We start from the raw sequence: 11,993 nt of genomic DNA, 5'->3' as shown, positions 1-11,993 counted from the left end.
TCGGTCTTTTGTATCTTTGGCCTTTAGTCAGCAGATCAGTGTTAGTCATGAGCCGTTGAGTCGGCCTCTGAGAGTTTCTATAGCTGATGAGAGAGTGATTTGTGCCATGGAGGTTCTCCGGGGATGTGTGTTAGAGATTTTCGGGGTTGAGTTTCCGATTGATTTGATTCCTATTGTGATGGGTGATGTCTGTGTCATTGTGGGCATGAGCTGGTTGAGCCGTTTCGGCGCGGTTATCGACTGTGAGCGTCAGCTGGTGACCATACGAGACCCTAGTGGGGTAGTTCTTTCAGTGTACGGCGAGGGTACCCGTTCAGGATCAACTTTCTGTTCGGCCGCTAGGGCGAGACAGTGTCTACAGCAGGGCTGTAAGGGTTTTGTGGCGTATGTGATGGATACGCGGGTGGCTTCCGAGAGACCGAGTTCAGTTGAGGAGGTTCCGGTGGTGCGTGAGTTTCCAGATGTTTTTCCCGAGGAGCTGCCGGGTGTACCTCCTGTGAGGCAAGTGGAGTTTCGTATTGATTTGGTTCCGGGGCCGCGCCTATCGCTAAGGTGCCTTATCGTCTTGCACCTCCAGAGATGCAAGAGTTATCCTCGCAGCTTCAGGAGTTGCTGGGGAAGGGATTCATTCGGCCGAGCAACTCACCGTGGGGAGCACCTATTCTGTTTGTCAAGAAGAAGGATGGTTCACATCGGATGTGCATTGATTACCGGGAGTTGAACAAGCTAACGGTCAAGAACCGTTACCCGTTACCGAGGATCGACGATTTATTCGATCAGTTGCAGGGAGCATCTTGGTTTTCCAAGATCGATTTGAGGTCGGGATATCATCAGGTGAGAGTGCGGGATGAGGACGTCCAGAAGACAGCGTTCAGGACGCGATATGGGCATTATGAGTTTGTGGTGATGCCTTTTGGGCTCACCAATGCTCCGGCTGTGTTCATGGATCTCATGAACAGGGTATGCAGGCCGATGTTGGATCGGTCGGTGATTGTATTTATTGATGATATTCTGGTGTATTCGAGATCCAGAGAGCAGCATGAGGAGCATTTGAGGGAGGTCCTTGGGGTTTTGAGATCAGAGAAGCTTTATGCAAAGTTCTCCAAGTGTGATTTCTGGTTGCGGGAGTTCCAGTTCCTAGGACATCTCGTTAACCAGGAAGGGATTCTGGTCGATCCGGCCAAGGTTGAGGCGGTGATGAGTTGGGAGGTGCCGAAGTCACCATCTGAGATCAGGAGCTTCGTTGGGTTGGTAGGGTATTATCGGAGATTTATCAAGGATTTCTCCAAGATCGCAGTGCCGCTCACCAGATTGACCCGGAAGGGTGTCGCATTCTCATGGGGTCCCGAGCAGCAGACCTCCTTTGAGACACTTCGCCAAAAGTTGTGCGAAGCCCCGGTATTAGCTCTCCCGGAAGGGATGGAGGATTTTGTAGTATATTGTGATGCATCAATTTTGGGGCTGGGTGCGGTGTTGATGCAAAGGGGTCATGTTATAGCATATGCATCGAGGCAGCTGAAGCCTCATGAGACGAGATATCCCACACATGATCTAGAGTTGGGGGCAGTAGTGTTCGCTCTCAAGATTTGGCGTCACTACTTGTATGGGGTTCGATGTACGATATACACGGACCATGAGAGTTTGAAGTACTTGATGGATCAGCCCAACCTAAATATGCGTCAGAAGAGGTGGTTGGATGTGGTCAAGGATTATGATTGTGAGATCCTGTAACACCCAGGGAAGGCTAATGTGGTAGCCGATGCGTTGAGCCGCAGGGCAGAGAGCACTCCACTGCGAGATGTATGTTTGAGATTGACCGTGATAGCTCCGGTATTAGATGCCATTCGTGGGGCACAGGCCGAGGCTGTGCGATCGGAGATGCAGAAGAGGGAACGGGTCGTTGGATTGGTTTCAGAGTTCGTTACGGATGGTCGAGGGCTTATGACTTTTCAGGGTCGGATTTGGGTAGCGTTTGTGGGCGGTACGCGTACTACTTTGATGGAGGAGGCTCATCGGTCGAAATTTTCGATCCATCCGGGGGCCACGAAGATGTATTTAGATTTGAGGAGAGAATATTGGTGGCCCTGTATGAAGAGGGACGTAGCCTGGTTTGTTGAGAGGTGTTTGACCTGCCGCAGGGTTAAGGCCGAGCACCAGAGACCGCATGGAAAGTTGCAGCCATTGGAGGTTCCCGAATGGAAGTGGGAACAGATCACTATGGATTTCATCACCAAATTGTTGAGGACTGCCAGAGGAGTTGATGCAATTTGGGTGATTGTGGACAGGTTGACGAATAGCGCTCACTTCCTTGCCATCAGTGAGAGTTCTTCAGCGGAGAAGTTGGCGAAGATATATGTGAGGGAAGTGGTATCTCGGCATGGGGTGCCGATCTCGATTGTTTCGGACTGTGATGTGCGTTTTACTTCCATGAGGAGTTGGGTACTAGATTGCATTTTAGTACCGCATATCATCCCCAGACAGACGGCCAGAGCGAGCGGACGATTCAGACGCTTGAGGACATGCTTCGAGCATGTGTGTTAGATTCCGGGGGTAGCTGGGATGCGTATTTACCCTTGGCAAAGTTTTCCTACAACAACAGCCATCATTCGAGCATTAGTATGCCACCCTTTGAGCTGTTGTATGGTAGGAGGTGTCGGACCCCCATTTGTTGGGGAGAGGTTGGGAAGAGAGTGATGGGCAGTACAGAGATCGTGCTTCAGACGACAGAGCAGATTCAGCAGGTCAGACAGAGGTTATTGACCGCCCAGAGCCGACAGAAGAGTTATGCAGACAGACGCCGGTCCGAGCTTGAGTTTCAGGTCGGCGACTTCGTTCTCCTGAAGGTCTCTCCTTGGAAAGGAGTGATTCGATTCAGGAAGAGGGGCAAGTTGGGACCCCGGTATATTGGGCCATTTCGTGTGATTGCAAGGGTAGGCCGGGTAGCCTATCGTTTGGAGTTGCCAGTAGAGCTGGGGCAGATCCACGACACTTTTCATGTGTCGCAATTAAGGAAGTGTATAGCCGATGAGTCGGCAGTGGTTCCATTAGAGGATATTCAGGTGGATGCGAGCCTGAATTATGCCGGGAGGCCAGTGGACATCAGGGATCGGAAGATCAAGGTTCTGAGGAACAAGGAGGTACCTATGGTGTTGGTTCAGTGGCAACCCCGTAAGGGATCGGAGATGACCTGGGAGCTGGAGCGCAAGATGCGGGAGCAGCATCCAGAGCTATTTTCAGAGCGAGACTTCGAGGGCGAAGTCTAGTTCTAGTGGGGGAGAATTGTAACAGCCCGGATTTCCAGGTATCTTTATTGTTTTGATTTTTGGTGTTTTGAGAGGGGACTCGGCGAGTTGGAGCTCAGACTCGCCGAGTAGGGTCACGATTCTGGACGCAGGATTCGTCTGGACTCGGTGAGTCCAGGATATGGACTCGGCAAGTTCGCGCTGTTTAATGAAACCCTAATTTCTCGGGTTTGGGACCTATTTAAAGGGCCTTATGGCCGTCATTTGTACCCAACAGTCCATAGAGAGAAACCCTAGAGTGCTTTAGCGATTTGAGAGAGAAAGGAAGCATTTCTTGACCTTTGTGTGTTGTTTAGCAAAGAAGAGGGAGGTTCTAGCCAAGAGGAGGCAAAGGAGGTTGTTATTCTGTGGATTTGAAGCTTAGATCTTCGATCTAAAGGTATGATTTTGGCTCATCTTCTGTTTTGTGAAGTATATTTGGTTTTAGGGTTTCTTGTGACCTTTGTTGGGTTGATTGGATGGCCAAATAGTCCCTTGCTAGTGATGAGGCTTTGGATCTGGATCCATAGAGGTCCAGAGAGCCTCATTCATCAAGCTTTATGAAGAGCAATGGAGGTTATGACCTTGAGTAGTGATATTTGTTGATAATCCTTCATATATGGTCATATAGAGGTTGTATGTGCACCAAGTTTGGGGCTTTACGTGGTGAATCAGTCTAGGAAGGCTAGATCTATGAATTGTTGGAACATATCTGACCTTAGAAGCGAGTTTGAGTGATTGCATGGCATGGACTCGCCGAGTCCGATGAGCAGACTCGGCGAGTAGCTTGAAGATTGCCTTGGATCGGCCAGTGAGTGGTCCAGTCGAGTCATGGGTTGAGTCAGTGAGTCAGGGCGAGTTAGAGAGGGTTGACAGGTGGACTGAGTCGAGCTGGGACTCGCCGAGTTGTTCTTGAGACTCGGCGAGTTGAGTCGGGGTGGCCCCGCGATTCTCCCAGGTGGAAATCGGCGAGTCAGGGGAAGTACTCGACGTGTAAGAAGGGAATCCTAGAGAGTTGGTGAAAACGTCTAGACTCGCCGAGTTGCCCTTGTGCACTCGCCGAGTCCGGTCAAAGTTGACCGTTGACCAGAGTTGACTTGTGTTTGACTTCTTAGGTATAGTCAAGCTTAGAAGATAAAAGTGTTAATAAGAGATGTATGATGTTATAGGGAGATTGTAGCTCGGAGGATCGAGCACGAGTGATTCCGGGATTCGATAGCTATCGATATTCACGAGGTGAATCTTCTCACTATACTATACCCGGAAGGGTTTGATTGTGTGACCGGAAGGTCGGATATGATATGAGACATATGTGCTAAATGTGATATGTTAATTGTTATATGTGCTATGTATGATATGCTTAATGTGGGCCAGAAGGCATTATGTTATGGGCCGGAAGGCATTGTAATGTGGACCGAAGGGTTGGCGTGGGTAGGACCGGAAGGTTTACCCAGCAGGGACGGAAGTCCCCTGAGACACAGGGACCGGAAGGTCAGGGCCTGGAAAGGCGTATGTGCGTAAGTTGTATTTTGGGGAACTCACTAAGCAATTATGCTTACAGTTGTTGTGTATGTGTTTCAGGTACTAGCGAGGACCGTGGGAAGGCGCCGGCGTGATCTGTACACACTGATAGATGATTTATGATCTTGGGATTCATATGATTTGTATTATGATATGACACATTGAATGTTTATGCATTGTTTTGGATGAAAACACTTTATTTTGAAATGAAAAATTTGTTTAAAAATTTCCATTGTTACATGCTTGCCCCCAAGCAAAACTGAATTTTAAAACATTATAATCACATATGACAACTCCAATCTAACCAAGCCATTATGCCAAGACCGCAACGCATACATTTGTGCCTAAATTTTTCCTAAAGAACCCCCATATTCCAAATACTCACAATCCTCATAAACATTCGCCCACTCACCCCGAACTATGCTCATTTTATACAACCCTTTGAATCCATCCGCATAAAACCTCTTACCCTCAAGGTATTTTTAGATGAGCAACCCAAGCATACATAATCTAGAATTACAACTTTTCGATACCACTATGGAGCTTTTTTGAATTCTTCACTTTCTTGATAATTTGATCTTTAATCTCTTTGAATTCACCACCTTTATTGATTTTTGGTATCTTCAACTCTTTGAATTTCTTGGAATTTTGATCTTTTGATCTTCATTTTATTTTCTCCAAAATTCTTCAACTTTTCTTGCAATTCTCTCTCTTTTTTTTTTTACATCTACCTCTCTTTTTTCACACAATAAACCTACATGCTTAAGCAGGGGCGCTCAACCTCAACCTTTATTGGCTAACGATAATAATTTTCCTGGATACATTTCAGGTTTAGGCTACTAAACATATTGCATCCCTCGGGCTGAGTGGGGTCGTGTTTTTGTCCCATGATTTCACTAGAATAAGGAAGCCACGAATGCACTAGAACGTGTATAGGCTCAACTAAACATTTGGGTTTTCATGCAATCATCAACACAATTCTAACATAGAATCCTAATTTGCTTTTACCAAAATTTTCCAAATTAAGTCCTAAGTAATGTTTTTGGTATAAATTTTTTTTTAAAAATTAGCCTAAATTAAGATTCTAAATTTTCTAATATGTGACATGTGACCAACCCCCTACCCCTCACTTATTTTATGAAATGCCCTCATTGCATACTATAAAAAGGCAAATATATAGAGGGAATTGGAACAAACTCCCATGGGATAGCAGTCGATAGGTTGATACTCTTCTCTTCAGCTCCATCTTCAATTGACTTCAGCCATGGGAACAACTCATCCATGACTTGGGTATCAAAATCTCGTGTGGCAGCTCCAAATATGCAGGGGGAACAGTGTAAGATCTTCAAGAATCGATATGGAAGAATAAGTAGTCAAGTGGTACACTCATCAACATCAAATCAGCAGTCCTCACGGTATAAAAATGAATGACTCGTCGAGTCATATATGCAACTCGTTGAGTATAAGCGCGGACATCTTCGAATATGTGAGATTACAAGTCGACTCGTCGAGTCAGTTTATTGCACTCGACAAGTAGACCGCTGGACGAAAAAAATGATATTCTGCATTTGTTCCAGCCTCTAATAAATCTTCAAAATTTCTCCTCACTTCTGGACTCACTCGCTCATGTCCCTAAGGACCGGACTCGACACTTTGACTCTAACGCTTCCCTTCCTTGACTCTCTTTCACTCTTTATAACCCTCTTGACTCTATAACTCTAACCCTTCTATGCAAGCACTGCTAATTCAATTTTGAAAAATAATCAAGGTAATCAAACATCAAGCCAAACAGTAAAAAGTTTTAACAAATTCCAAACACACCAAATAAGAACAAAAATAAAAATAAAAATTGTTCAATAAAAACACAAAGAAACTAATCCTCCTCATCATCGTCATGATCCAGCGCCGCTCCACTTCCACTCGCACCGCTCCTTCTCGCATTGATCACCTCTTCCCACGACGGAATATACGGGAAGTCACCACCATCGATATGCGGAATGTTGAAGTGGTCAAAAAGTCGAATATGTGATTGATTGCTAAAGTTGATACCCCGCGCCATTTGATCTTGTAACCGCCACATCTCAACATTGTACCAATCCATTGGTACCTCATCATTGTCTACCGGAATCACCGGCGGTTCCTCCTCTACATCGCGCTCTCGCCTCGACCGGACCCTCCTTCCCGGCGCCTCGGGACCAACAACAGGATCATCATGCGAGATATCATAATGACCACCACCATAGTCCTCAATGATCCTAGCCCTCCTAAAAAGAATAGGATTGAATGGAGGGGTAGGAATCATAGTCATCAAGTTCCACGCGCCACGGGTCATCAACCCAAACGAATTAGCGAGCCGTGTGACAAACATTCCACCATTAATCTTCGATGTCTTGCGGTCTTTGACCGCACCCTCCGCCAAGTATGAAGCTAAACACCAAGGAATATTGCAGAAAGTATCGGGTGTGATACTGCTCCATAAATAGAACACATCAAGGTTAGAAACCTTGTCATCATCCTTCCTTTGGTTAATGGTGGTGGAAATAAGGCGGTAGATAAGGCGGTGTGTAGGCGACCGAATGCTTCCCTCCTGGGCTGATTTCGAAATCTACACTTTGTTGGCAATCGTATTCCACCAACCCGTGCTCATCACTCCATCGGGGAACACTTTGTGAGAGCGTTCCATGAATGCACGGAAAATAGTGGTCGAGACCAATGACCGGTCATAAATACCCATCCGACAAGCGAGATCAACCACGGAGCACTGATGAAACTCGCCCCCAAGACAGAAACTGACACTCGTCGGGTGATAGCAGTCATCTCCCCCACGAAAAGATACCGTGGAGAAAAACTCCAGGCAAAGCTCCCGGTACACCGGCTCTTGAATATGGAAAACCCGGCTCCACCCATCGCATATCATTGTCTCTCCCTCATAAACAAACTCCTTTAAAAGATAAGGAGCCAACTCCTCTTTATAGCGCACACCTTGCAACCAACCCCAATCAATTCTGTTGGGCACGTAAATTTCTTTCTTCCTTACATCAGCTAATTTCTTCTTCCACCTCGTCATGGTAGAAGCAGACTCGATTTGAGGGAAATTTAACCAAGGAAAATCTCCTTGGCGTCCACTTGAACGTTGCCCCCTGTGAAACATTTTCCCTGAAAAACAAAGAACATAAAACCCAAAAAACACAGAAAATCATTAAAATAAGTCACTCCTGTGTCCCCGACTCGACTCGTCGAGTCCATGAACAACTCGGCGAGTCACAAGAACTGTGCGAGTCAGTCGGCGAGTCGGTCTAAACTGAACCATGAAATCTCAAAATTACTTCAAGGGTTTTGTCTAGGGGCATGTCTATAAGGTATTAGAGCAAGAATAGTCATGCAAAACAACATAATTCATGAAAAATTGAAACCCTAGAAGTTCACTATTCTTCAAAATTGGGTTTTCTATGAAATTACTACCCTAGATCATCTTAAAATCATGCTTCTAACAGAAAATAGGAAGAAATTAATTACCTTTCATGATAGAACTTGAAAAACTTGAAGAACAATGGAAGAAGAATTGAAGAAGATGAATGCTTGAGAGAAAAAGTTGGAGGGAGGCGCACGGCGAGTGTGTTGTGAAAAAGAAACTGATTTCATTAGGGTTAAAACCCTCGTTACCGGTTGCAAAGTAATTTCATTATTATTTTTTTTTGTAAATAATTCTGACTCGTCGAGTCAGGGTAAGACTCGGCGAGTCTGGTCGCGATGTTATTCTTTTCTGAAATCTAAATGGACTCGTCGAGTCATGGTCAGACTCGGCGAGTCTCTTGCAAAAGATTCAAAAAGTATAAAGTTTTTGTCATTTATTTAGAAAAGAAAATTTATTCCACCCCACACTTAGTCCATACGCACTCTGAAGCAGACATGTCCGATGATTTGGAAGATTAAAATTCTAAGAAACGAAAAAAAATTCAAACAAAACTAAAAAGGTAAAAGAAAGCAAACTCTAAATAACGGGTTGCCTCTCGCCAAGCGCTTCTTTTTAAGGAGTCGTTAGCTGGACTCCTTCCCATCTACGTCTCGTCATCTTCTAGCATCGGGAATGCACGCCTAATCTTTTGTGGTTTGTACTTCGTTTTGTAAGCGTGAATCTTCTTTTTGTAAGCCCGTTTTGATTCCTCTCTCTTCTTTTTTACAGCATCATCCTCAGCTGCTTGGGCTTCCCTTCTCCTCTTTTTCTTCTTCACCCCATTCTTTTTCACCTTCTCTTGCACCTCCTTTTTCTCAAACTTAATTACTTCATATTTTGTGAAAGTTTGTGCTCTAGGTTTGGTAACGAATGGTTGATCAGCCTCCACTCTCCTATCCTTTTCCTTCTCCTCTTTTTCTGTGCTTACCCCATCTTCAAGCGGAATTGCATCAAGACATGCTATATGGGCATGTTGAACTTCTGTATCCATTTCTCCTTCTGCTGTTTGTTCTTCTAAAGAATCATGAAAAATATCCAATTCCAGCATATACAGAGAACTAGCAACAAGCAGATCTAAATCGTCCAAGGTGTTGGAAATTTCGACTGGAATCGTCGAGTCCAGTAAAGTGACTCGGCGAGTCAGATCGTATTTCACTATTTCCTCTGTGTTTTCCGAGTAGGCTTCTTCTAGTAGCTTTTCTATCCCCTCCAAGTCCTTGTTAACATCTCCATCCTCTCCAGAATGTAGCAAAAACTTACTTGGATCTTCTTCTTGCAAAAGTGCAAGTTCTTTTTGTAGTATCTCATCATCCAAATGGATAAATGAGATCTCTTCTTTTCTTTCCTCTTCTTGCTTGGCTTCTGGTACGGCTCTGAACATTGCGGACTCGTCACCTACCATCAACGTTAATGTGGACTCACATACATCAATTAAAGCACATGCGGTGTTTAAAAATGATCTCCCCAAAATAATCGGAATTTCGGGGTATTCTTCCATGTCAACCACCACAAAGCCTACTGGAAAAATGAACTTATCAACTTTAATGAGAAGATCCTCGCAAACGCCTCGTGGATGAATTGTTGTCTTGTCTGCCAAATGGATCTTCATGTTTACCGGTCTTGGCTACAGTAAATTCAACTTCTTAAAGAAAGAGAAAGGCATCAGATTGATGCTTGCACCCGAGTCAGTCAACGCTTGAGTGACAAATGTGTTTCCAAACTGGCACGGAATTATAATACTCCCCGGATCGCCCTTCTTTTCGGGTAGCTCACTCAATATTATCTCTGCGACTTCAGCCAAGTCTTTCCTAGCAGCAAAGAGACCTTTTAGTAAGTTGAAGTACTTGGGTGTTGTGAGCATCGTTTCTACAAATGGCACATTGACTTGTATGGCTTTAACATGCTTCATAAAGCCTCTATAGGCTTCAACTTTTTCCACAGGCATGGCTTTGGTTGGGAATGGCAAAGGAGGATTATATGGCTTTAATGAACTGACAGTTTTGTCATTTACGCATGGACTCGTCGAGTCCATTAGAGGGACTCGGCGAGTCTGGTCGGGTTTAGCTGGAGTCGACTCTTCTGTCTTTTCTGTCTTCCTCTTGGAGATCCTCTGTGCATGTGTGAAAATTTCTTCATTGCTGGAGGTCACTGCACTCACATTCTCCATTCTCGGATTGGTTTCGGTATTACTTGGATGTTGACCCGGTCTTCTTTCATTCACTTGGTGTGCAAGCTGTCCCAACTGTTTCTCAATGTTGAGAATGGATGCCTGCTGATTTCTTAGCATATTTCTGGTCTCGTGTATTGCAGCATCGTGATCATTGTGTCTCTTTTCGGCTGCGGCTATGAATCTAGTGAATAATTCTTCTAAATCAGCTTTCTTTTCTACCGGTTCTTCCTTTTGATAAAATCCCCTCCCCTTCTGCTTGTATTTCTCCTCTTTAGCCTTCTTATATTCTTCGTATGGGAGCCATTCCTTCTTCGGTTTCCGCCAATTCTCTTCGTATCTATCGCCACTTGAATAGAATACTTGAGCCTTCTTGTTTCCATTCTCATCCAAATCACAATCCTTTGTGAGATGGGGCCCTCTATAATTCTCACATCCAACCCGAATAGCATGGATTGTTTGATCCATTTTTGTCATTCTTCTATCTAGACTATCAAGCTTAGCTATCACCGCCGCCATGCTATCATTTGCCGAGTTCACTACCCCCCGACTTACTTCGTTTCTTGGATTGCGGTATTCTCTAGAGTGCTTAGAGAATTTTTCAATTAACTCCTTGATTACCGGGGGCGCCTTCTTCGTTAGCGGGCCTTGAGAATCGAGCAATTGCCTTGTGGTGACATTGACTCCATCATAGAAAATGGAGACCTCTTGTTGGCTATTAAGGTCATGGTGTGGGCAATTTCTAAGCAAGCTCTTGTACCTTTCCCAAGCTTCATAAAGAGATTCACCGGGTTGTTGCTCGAAGTTGGCAATGGCTTTCTTTAGCTTGGCTATTTTGGAGGGCGGGCAAAAGTGGTCTATGAACTCTTCTTTCATCTTGGCCCATGTGGTGACCGATCCGGGAGGAAGTGACTTTAGCCAATCCTTTGCAGCACCTTTAAACGTGACTGGAAGCATGCAAAGAAGCTGGGTCTCGCGTGGAACATTGGGTACATTGAAGTAGTCAGCCACATCATTCACTTCGTGCAAGTGCTTGTAGGCGTCCTCGTGATCCTTCCCATAAAAAGGAATCTCCTTGAGTTGAGCGAGAATATGGCCTTTTAGTTCGAAAGTAGCGGTCGCGGGAATTACGGGCTACACAAGTCCCGGGCCGGTGTCATCGCGCATCCTATTCTTCCATTCCCCCATGGAGACTTCATCGATATTATCCATAGTGATAGCTAAATCGTCTTCAAACTCGGAGTCTTGCTCGTATGTGGGCTCTTCTTCTTCCTCGGTCTCGTACTTGATATCTTCTTGAATTGGGTCGCCGATTGTTAAAGAGGCACTGGATGCTCTTGATTTGCTGCTTCCCTTCTTGCTGAAAACGGACTTGAGGTTTTTGAGTGGCGAGTTCTTTGAAGAAGCGGATTCTCCGACGGTTTTGCCTTTGCTCCTCCTTAGTGCGGATTTCGGGTGTTCAAGAGGAGGGACCAGAGGTATATCAGATCCTCGGGTCATGAAACAACTGTAAACAAAACAAAAAACGCGTAAAAAGAACAAAAATAAAATAAAAAATTAAAGCTGTAAC

General features: G+C 45.0%; 1 non-coding gene across 1 annotated transcript; it reads left to right on the top strand.

The window, feature by feature from the left end:
• The first annotated feature begins 11,144 nt into the window (after nt 1-11,144).
• Nucleotides 11,145-11,251, top strand: LOC145096426 (small nucleolar RNA R71). Its single transcript, XR_013703835.1, has one exon. It is a non-coding gene; the product is annotated as a small nucleolar RNA R71 (small nucleolar RNA).
• Nucleotides 11,252-11,993: the final 742 nt, after the last annotated feature.

Source organism: Lactuca serriola, chromosome 3, assembly GCF_051521515.1.
Source record: "Lactuca serriola cultivar US96UC23 chromosome 3, Lser_US96UC23_V15, whole genome shotgun sequence".
NCBI classification, from domain to species: Eukaryota; Viridiplantae; Streptophyta; class Magnoliopsida; order Asterales; family Asteraceae; genus Lactuca; species Lactuca serriola.
Note: the sequence above shows the minus strand (reverse complement) of the source record. Positions and strands in the feature narration are given on the sequence as shown.